This window comes from Bubalus bubalis, chromosome 3 (genome assembly GCF_019923935.1).
Source record: "Bubalus bubalis isolate 160015118507 breed Murrah chromosome 3, NDDB_SH_1, whole genome shotgun sequence".
NCBI lineage: Eukaryota > Metazoa > Chordata > Mammalia > Artiodactyla > Bovidae > Bubalus > Bubalus bubalis.
The window spans coordinates 87,798,205-87,807,572 of record NC_059159.1 but is presented as its reverse complement, the minus strand read 5'-3'; positions in this window follow the sequence as shown (position 1 = coordinate 87,807,572).

Genomic DNA, 9,368 nt, shown 5'->3' with positions numbered 1-9,368 from the left:
TTGGGGGGCCTTTGATGTGCAGGTAATTTTCTTGTTCTGGGTACTAGTTACTTGTGTCTGCTCTTCTTGTGAAAATTCATTTACTGTATATTTTATTTTTAAAATGCTATACTTCTATTTTTTAAAGTTTTGAAAAGTTGAGAAAAGAAAAAAGTAGTGGTGCTTACTTCATAAGATTTTTGTGAGTATTACATGAATTGATGCATTCAACAGAATAATGCCAGGTACATGGAAATGGCAGTTGTTATTACTGTTTTCTAACCCACCCAAAGCCTCTCTGCCCAACAAAGCTTTGCTCACAGAGGAGGCTGAAGGGGCTCTAGGAAACCAGCAATATCCCAGGTCCCACCTAATCTTTTTTTTTTTCCCTAGACTAGGAGAGACTTCGCTGAAGGAGACACATTTCTTAGAGTTTGTAGCAACTCAACCTGGGTGTATCAATGATACAAAATAATAGTAAAAAAAAAAAAAAAAAAAGAAGAAGAAGAAAAAAGAAATCTGCCTTGAAGTTTCCTTTTCCAGAAGTGGGGCAACTGCCTCCTTCCCCACGCTTATGGTTTTTCTTCCCTCCCTCAAAGGCGCTGTATGCTCTTGCAGCCACCTGTATCCTCCACTCCATGCTGCACTCTCTCCCTCACCCCTCTTTCTCTGGACAAACCCTTGTTCCCTCTGCCTGGAGTGGTTGCCCGTCTGGCAAGCTCTACTTCTCTGTACCACTCAGCTCTTTACAACTGTGAGGCCCTCCTCAGCCCCAAGATTATTAACTAGTGAGCAGTAGAACGGGTCTCAAACCAGGTATGTCTGACTGTAGAACTGACACTTTATCATTACTTGATGTGTGTGCTTAGGCAGTAAATACACTTGACCCTTAATGCCTGTAACATGTAGGACTTAGATGACATCTAGGGTTCCTTTCAGCTGTCCAAAAACTAACAATCCCTTACCTCGTTTATAGCTTTATAATGTCCTTCAATAAACATCTCAACCCAGACAGGTGCTCTTTCCTATTCCCTTGTCACAAGGCAGCCTCATCCAAACACAAGGGAAATATTACTCTGTTCATTTCTTCTTTATACTTGAGCTTGAAATTAGATAAAACTACCGTTCTCATTGTGGCTTCCCTGGTGGCTCAGACAGCCACTTACAATGCAGGAGACCTGGGTTAGATCCCTGGGTTGGGACAATCCCCTGGAGAAAGGAATGGAAACCCACTCCAGTATTATTGCCTGGAGAATCCCCATGAACAGAGGAGCCTGGCAGGCTACAGTCCATGGGGTCCCAAAGAGTCAGACATGACTCAGCGACTAAGCAAACCTTTCTCATAGCCCAGAGACAAAGATAGTGGGTCACAAGTAATGAGTCATGAAGCCAGATGATTTCTATTTTGAACAGTTCAAACTCCATGCAATCGGGTCACCAGCAGGAAGAGTTACTTGGATGACCCAATTAATCTACCTTCTTACTCACCCCTGAACTTGATACTCCACCATCTTTTATTCTCCTCCAAGTACCTTTGGGTGGAAAACGCAATTCCTTTTTCACATGGACTTCATCTTCAGTTGGTTTCCAAACAGACTACCCTCCTCCTCCTGCCCAAGTGAACTTCACATCTTTTAGCCTGCCAGGGTCCCTTCCCTTTTCTCTCTTAAATAGGTAACTCAAGAAGAAGCAAGAAGGTTGATCAAATTTCAAGTCTATTTCTCATCTAACTTATTTATTTCCCCCTCCATCTTGTATCTTCTTATAGGTTTGAGATTTTATAAATGAAAATTATCCTGGGATGTCACAATTTCATGCATTCTTATTCTCTTTAAGTGAATATAATTAATTAAGTTAATTTAGAATATAGCTTACTTTCTGTTTTGTATTTATATGCAGTTTACTCCCCACCACACACAAAGGACATAAATTGCCTTACAAATTGCATAAAATACAGAAAGAATACATTTTAAATAAGTAAAAAAAAATAATGCAAATAAATTACGATGAAGCTTCTTGCTTTTATTTTATCATTATATCAGGTAATTAATGCTTATATTAGGACAAACTCAGTGATTCCCCACAAATGAAGAAATGGTTTCTAAGACAGTAATCTGTTGTATGGGGATAAGGTGCCAGAAATGGTATGGACCTAACAGAAGCAGAAGATATTAAGAAGAGATGGCAAGAATACACAGAAGAACTGTACAAAAAAGATCTTCACGACCCAGATAATCACAATGGTGTGATCACTGACCTAGAGCCAGACATCCTGGAATGTGAAGTCAAGTGGGCCTTAGAAAGTATCACTACGAACAAAGCTATGGAGGTGATAGAATTCCAGTTGAGCTATTCCAAATCCTGAAAGATGATGCTGTGAAAGTGCTGACCTCGATATGCCAGCAAATTTGGAAAACTCAGCAGTGGCCACAGGACTTTAAGGTCAGTTTTCATTCCAATCCCAAAGAATGCTCAAACTACCGCACAATTGTACTCATCTCACACGCTAGTGAAGTAATGCTCAAAATTCTCCAAGCCAGGCTTCAGCAATATGTGAACCGTGAACTTCCTGATGTTCAAGCTAGTTTTAGAAAAGGCAGAGGAACCAGAGATCAAATTGCCAACATCCGCTGGATCATGGAAAAAGCAAGAGAGTTCCAGAAAAACATCTATTTCTGCTTTATTGACTATGCCAAAGCCTTTGTGTGGATCACAATAAACTGTGGAAAATTCTGAAAGAGATGGGAATACCAGACCACCTGATCTGCCTCTTGAGAAATTTGTATGCAGGTCAGGAAGCAACAGTTAGAACTGGACATGGAACAACAGACTGGTTTCAAATAGGAAAAGGAGTATGTCAAGGCTGTATATTGTCACCCTGTTCATTTAACTTATATGCAGAGTACATCATGAGAAACACTGTACTGGAAGAAACACAAGCTGGAATCAAGATTGCCAGGAGAAATATCAATAACCTCAGATATGCAGATGACACCACCCTTATGGCAGAAAGTGAAGAGGAACTAAAAAGCCTCTTGATGAAAGTGAAAGAGGAGAGTGAAAAAGTTTGCTTAAAGCTCAACATTCAGAAAACAAAGATCATGGCATACAGTCCCACCACTTCATGGGAAATAGATGGGGAAACAGTGGAAACTGTCAGACTTTATTTTTCTGGGTTCCAAAATCACCGCAGATGGTGACAGCAGCCATGAAATTAAAAGGCGCTTACTCCTTGGAAGGAAAGTTATGACCAACCTAGATAGCATATTCAAAAGCAGAGACATTACTTTGCCAACAAAGGTTCGTCTAGTCAAGGCTATGGTTTTTCCTGTGGTCATGTATGGATGTGAGAGTTGGACTGTGAAGAAGGCTGAGCGCCGAAGAATTGATGCTTTTGAACTGTGGAGTTGGAGAAGACTCTTGAGAGTCCCTTGGACTGCAAGGAGATCCAACCAGTCCATTCTGAAGGAGATCAGCCCTGGGATTTCTTTGGAAGGAATGATGCTAAAGCTGAAACTCCAGTACTTTGGCCACCTCATGCGAAGAGTTGACTCATTGGAAAAGACTCTGATGCTGGGAGGGATTGGAGGCAAGAGGAGAAGGGGACGACAGAGGATGAGATGGCTGGATGGCATCACTGACTCAATGGACGTGAGTCTGAGTGAACTCTGGGAGTTGGTGATGGACAGGGAGGCCCGACGGGCTGCGATTCATGGGGTTGCAATGAGTCGGACACGACTGAGCAACTGATCTGATCTGATTGGAGCTTCTCAGTTACAATAAGCTCTTTTGTATACAGCATGATACCCTGGGGAAAAAACATTGAATTCAGAATCCCAACTTTTTTGTTTTCAGCTTTACTGAGATACTATAAACGTATAACATTGTTTAAGCTTAAAGTATACAATGTAGCAATTTTATATATGTATATACTGAAAAAGAATTACCACAGTAAGGTTAGTTAATATATCCCTCACCTCATGCAGTTAGAATTTCTGCATTGAGAATTTTTTTTGTTTGTTTCACCTCACAGCATGTGGGATCTGAGTTGCCTGATCAGACCAGTGATGGAACCCCTGCACTCTGCAGAAGTGCAGAATCTTAACCACTGGACCACCAGGAAGTCCTAAGAACTTAAAAAATCTATAGTAGGAGAGCAAAATTTGCCACACCAAAACGTGTTTATTTGGCATGAGGACTGATTTAGGCTGATTTTTTTTGGAGGGGGGGGCCTGATTATTTTTAAGAATCAGAATACTCAGAAGACTCACTCTTGTTTTACTTCTCCCTTAGCTGCCTATAAGGAAAGCTGAGCACTAAAGAATTGATGCTTTTGAACTGTGGTGTTGGAGAAGACTCTTGAGAGTCCCTTGGACTGCGAGGAGATCAAACTAGTCAATCCTAAAGGAAATCAGTCCTGAATATTCATTGGTAGGACTGATGCTGAAGCTGAAACTCCAATACTTTGGCCACATGATGCAAAGAACTGACTCATCTGAAAAGACCCTGATGCTGGGAAGGATTGAAGGTGGGAGGAGAAGGGGATGACAGAGGATGAGATGGTTGGATGGCATCACTGATTCAATGGACATGAGTTTGAGTAACCTCTGGGAATTGGTGATGGACAGAGAAGCCTGGCAGGCTACAGTCCAGGGGTCACAAAGAGTCAGACATGATTGAGCAGCTAAACAACAACAAATATATATATATATGTATACATGCTAAGTCACTGAGAAAGTCACTCAACTTTCTCAGTCAAAGAAAATCAGTTCCCAAGCTCAAGGCCTAATAACCCCAAGAACATACAATTTGGGAGTTTCAAAAGCATGGCAGTTTGCTTTACAGGATGAGTGCCCTCTGTCCTTGTTAACCTAAGTAGCTCTGCTTGGAGGCCATGATCTGCAGTGTATTCAGGTTAGGAATAGTCAGAGCTTGACCACAGGAAAATAAAAGCAGACAAATTATTTTCTGTGGGCCCCCCTGCCTACTCTTTGAAACCCTTTTCTCTTCCTTAAAAAATCCTCCTTTCCTTGGGTGCTTGGAGTCACCCTTCTGTAGTATCCTCCCCAACATACACTCCAATCCTAACAAGCCTATGCTCTCAACTAAAATTCAAATACATTTTATTTTTTTTTTAAGTTTGTATTTATTTATTATTTATTTATTTGGCTGCTTGGGGTCTTCATTGCAACCCAAGGGATCTTTGATCTTCATTGCAGCATGCAGGATCTTTAGTTGCAGCACATGAAATCTTAATTGCAGCACATGAGATCTAGTTCTGACCCGGGATCAAACCCAGGCCCACTGCATTGGGAGTGTGGAGTCTTAGCCACTGGACCACCAGGGAAGTTCCCTCAAATGCATTTTGTAAATGTATTCAAATCTAAATGCTAAAGACTAACTTATTTAGTGCCCTCTCCTAGGGGCATTTACAAGTTAGTAAAAATCTATTTTTTAAACAATTTACAAAATTTGTTCTCATGTAAAGTAGGAAGGTCATGCTGTTCCTATTCTGTGCTCTGACTCAGAGTCACTTGTCCAAGGTTACTCAGTTTGTAAGCAATAGAATTAAGTCATAGATCCTGTCTACAACCTTGTGGCTATATCATGCTATCTCTGAAGGTTAAATGTGTAAAGGTCTCCAGTGTTTGTTGAATGAATATTAAAATAAAGAACAAGAGGGAATGAGATAGTAAGAAAGAAAGAAGGAAAAGAAAAATGAAAGAGAGATCAGGGGCATTTCTTTAAGGGACTAGAAAGGAATTGCTCTTGGTAAATGGGGGAGCAGGCTATGTGAAATTATGAAAGTCTGCCCCCAATACACATACACACACTTCCATATACTATCTATGTGTCAGTCCTCAGGCTTGAGCAGTTCCCAAAGAACATCAAGCCTGTGGATAAAATGTTTATTTCTCTTTTGCTCTTTCTCAGGAATTAAGAGTCATAGGCCATTTTAACTTTGGATCATCAAGTCCAGATGATAAACCTAGAATTTTATTTTTTTTAATTTTTAAAATAACTTTAGAATGTTTTTTATTTATTCATTTATATTGTTTGGCTTCACTGCACTAGAGGTAGGATCTTAGTTCCCTAACCAGGGACTGAACCTGCACTCCCTGCAGTGGAAGCCCAGAGTCTTAACCACTGGACCACCAGGGAAGTCCCAACCCTAGAACTTTAGTGTAGGAAGAGATTCTACTGATTATCTAATCCAGTGGGTCTATGTGTAATAGCTTGGGGTACAGGTCTTCAACCAAGCACCTTCCCCTGGGGTGGCTCCTTCATCAGTTTTGTTGGAGGCAAAAGGTATGGGGCCAGTTCCCCTTGAAAGTGGTGCTTTGGGCCTGGATTCATCTTTGTAAAGATGCCTGATCCTTCCATTTCTTTGAGTTCTCTATTGGTTGAGAGCAAGGAGGGAAGTAAGGGCAGGAAAGGAGTGGTTTTGTGTTTTGTTTACATATGCTAATTTTGGAAAGATGACTGAGCCAAAAGTTTGGGAGCGACAGCTATTATATTTAGGGTCAACCTCCAAATTCCAGTTCTAGAATTAGATTTGGCAAAGATGTTTTTCCTAGGTTGGCTTTTGACAGAGCCAACATGAGCAGTCCTTAATGACTCAACAAACAACTGAAGAAATTGTGGGAAACATGGCTTTACCAGCCAGGGCCACTGCCATTTCCAGAATCCTGACACTCTCTGAGCTGCAGAATGAAACCCGTAAGATCAGGATCCATTTTGTCAGCCAAGTACGAGTCATTTCTTTTAGCTGAGCCAATTAATCAAAGTTCTGCATTTCATTTAATATTTCTTTACAGAAAAACTCAAAAAACTTCACTGAGTAAAGACAGGATATATCATGATCCACAGTTCAGACGACATGCACAGCTACATTACTATAAATGTTACAAAGTCCATCAAGGATTCAGAAATGATCTTCGAAAATTTAAAACCACACTGATAGGAATAGTCCTGATATTATTTTAACAGATTTGTAAAAACAAAATAATAAAGCAATCTGTCTTTGATGGTCTTTATATGTTAGAATACTGAAATTAAAAAAAAAGAAAAGGAAAATAGACATGTAACCCAAAGTTATGCTGATGAGAATCGCATCTGTGGTAGCAACATCACTTTTCCAATACTCTAGCAATTTTCATTTCTGGCTTTTAGCAAACTGAAATCACTCTAGTCCAAGGAGAAGTCAAAGTGAAAGTTGCTCAGTCGTGTCCAACTCTTTTCAATCCCATAGAATAGTCTGTGGAATTCTCCAGGCCAGAATACTTGAGTGGGTAGCCATTCCCTTCTCCAGGGGATCTTCCAAACCTAGGGATCAAACCCAGGTCTCCCACATTGCAGGCAGATTCTTCACCAGCTGAGCCACCAGGGAAGACCAAGAGAAGAAACGGAAGGCCATTTTTCTGAAACTGAAATACAGATCAGCTAGCTACCACCACCCACCCTAAACTCTTACACTGATCTCTTAGATTTTGATTAGCTTTAAAAGGAAGGTAATGGAATATGGACTCAAAAACTGTCCCAACTCCCTAGGTTAAGGAGCTTCAGGCTTGCTTTACAGGTCATAATATATAATCTTGGAAATATATGTACATAGGTAATACAGAGCTATTTTTTTAAATAAACTGAATGTCATACATATAAGACATGTTGGCTTTTTTTATTCCTCTTCCCACTCAAATTACCTCAAAAAATGTAAGTAAAAAAGAATACCATTTGACAGAATGTGCATTTAAATAAGCAAAGCAAACTAATTTATTATCTCCTCAATCTGTAGTTAACAGAATATATTTTCATAAAGAAACCTCATAGCTCTATGTCTATTTATACAGAAGATAAGGACTACAGATATCTAAAACCCTCAAGCTTGCCAACAAGACTGAATAAAAATAATTCATGGTCAAATGTTTTTGAAAAACACAGATGATAGAGTATTTCTGTGAAGAAAAAAGAAAAACATCATAGCTAGCGCTAAGTTGAAATAAAAGGAGAAAGGAAACCTTTCTCATACAACTATATGATATGTATGTAATGAAAGTTTATTAAAGTAAGAGGATTTAAGAGGAAAATATGCCTGCCTGCCAATGCAGGCTTTGCAGGAGACTTGGGTTTGATCCCTGGGTGGGGAAGATGCCCTGGAAAAGGAAATGGCAACCTGCTCCAGTATTCTTGCCTGGGAAATCCCATGGACAGAGGAGACTGGCAGGCTACAGTCCATGGGGTTGGAAAGAGTCAGACACTACTGAGCAACCTGGGCACACAAACACACGCCAAAATGTTAATTATGTGTATCATTTATAGGAGGATTATAGCTCATCTTTTCTTGTATTGCTCTGTATTCTCTCAAATGAATATTACTTGTGGCAGAAAAAGCTTTTTGTATTAAGTTTTTCATCAGGCTATACTTAATGATCAAAAACAAAACAATTAGCCAGAAGAGTCATTAATGATGGCTAAATTTTACCTAGCAACTGGATTACAGAAACCTAATAATTGAGTACAACTTACTTGTTCCAGAAAATCCAGCTGTGAGCTTTTATACTCATAGATGAGTCAGAAACTCCCACAGCTCCTTGGAGATGGCCAGTTAAGGAGTTTCAAAATTACAACATATTCTCTGAAATGTTCTGGAAAAGCACAGGTGTGGATGTGGGAACACAGCCACAGGATCACAGGACCCCTTCCTAGAGGAGCCTTAGGCCTTTAAACCTACCTTTTCCAAGCAACATGTATCCCCAGTTACCCAGCATCAGTTTCTGGAACTTCTTGGTGGATGGTGCATTCCTAAAGGTCCATGCTTTCATGTCCATGAAGGCATCCAAGTTAAAACTGCAGGTTCCTAAACAATCATTTACAAAAGGACTTCTTCTCAAGCCATCATTCCAGGATGTATTTGCTAAGCATCTAGGATACAGCCCCTTCCTTTATGTGCTCCTAAGAACTTCAGGTGTCCTTGGGTAAAAATCACATCTAAGCCACCATGTTCTTGATAGCTCTCCAACAGGTAAGCACTTATCATAGCTCATAACTATTCCATTCATTCCTTCATATTTTGGAGATAATTCTGATTGAAGCATTCTGTGACTGAACTAAATTTTAACGTATTCATGTTAAATAAATGATTGTTGTTCAGTTGCTAAGTTTTCAACACCATGGCCTGCAGCATGCCAGGTTCCCCTGTCCCTGTCCCTGTCCAGGTGGGTTCTTCACAAGTGCCACCTGGAAAGTCCTAATTCATAACACAGTTTCCTATGAAAGATAAAAATCAATAACTAAAGAGCATTTCCCAGAAATGGAGCAGGGCCGATTTCATCACATTTATTCTGGTTGGCTGTCTCTCTCTTTCACATACAAACATACACAGTCTGGTT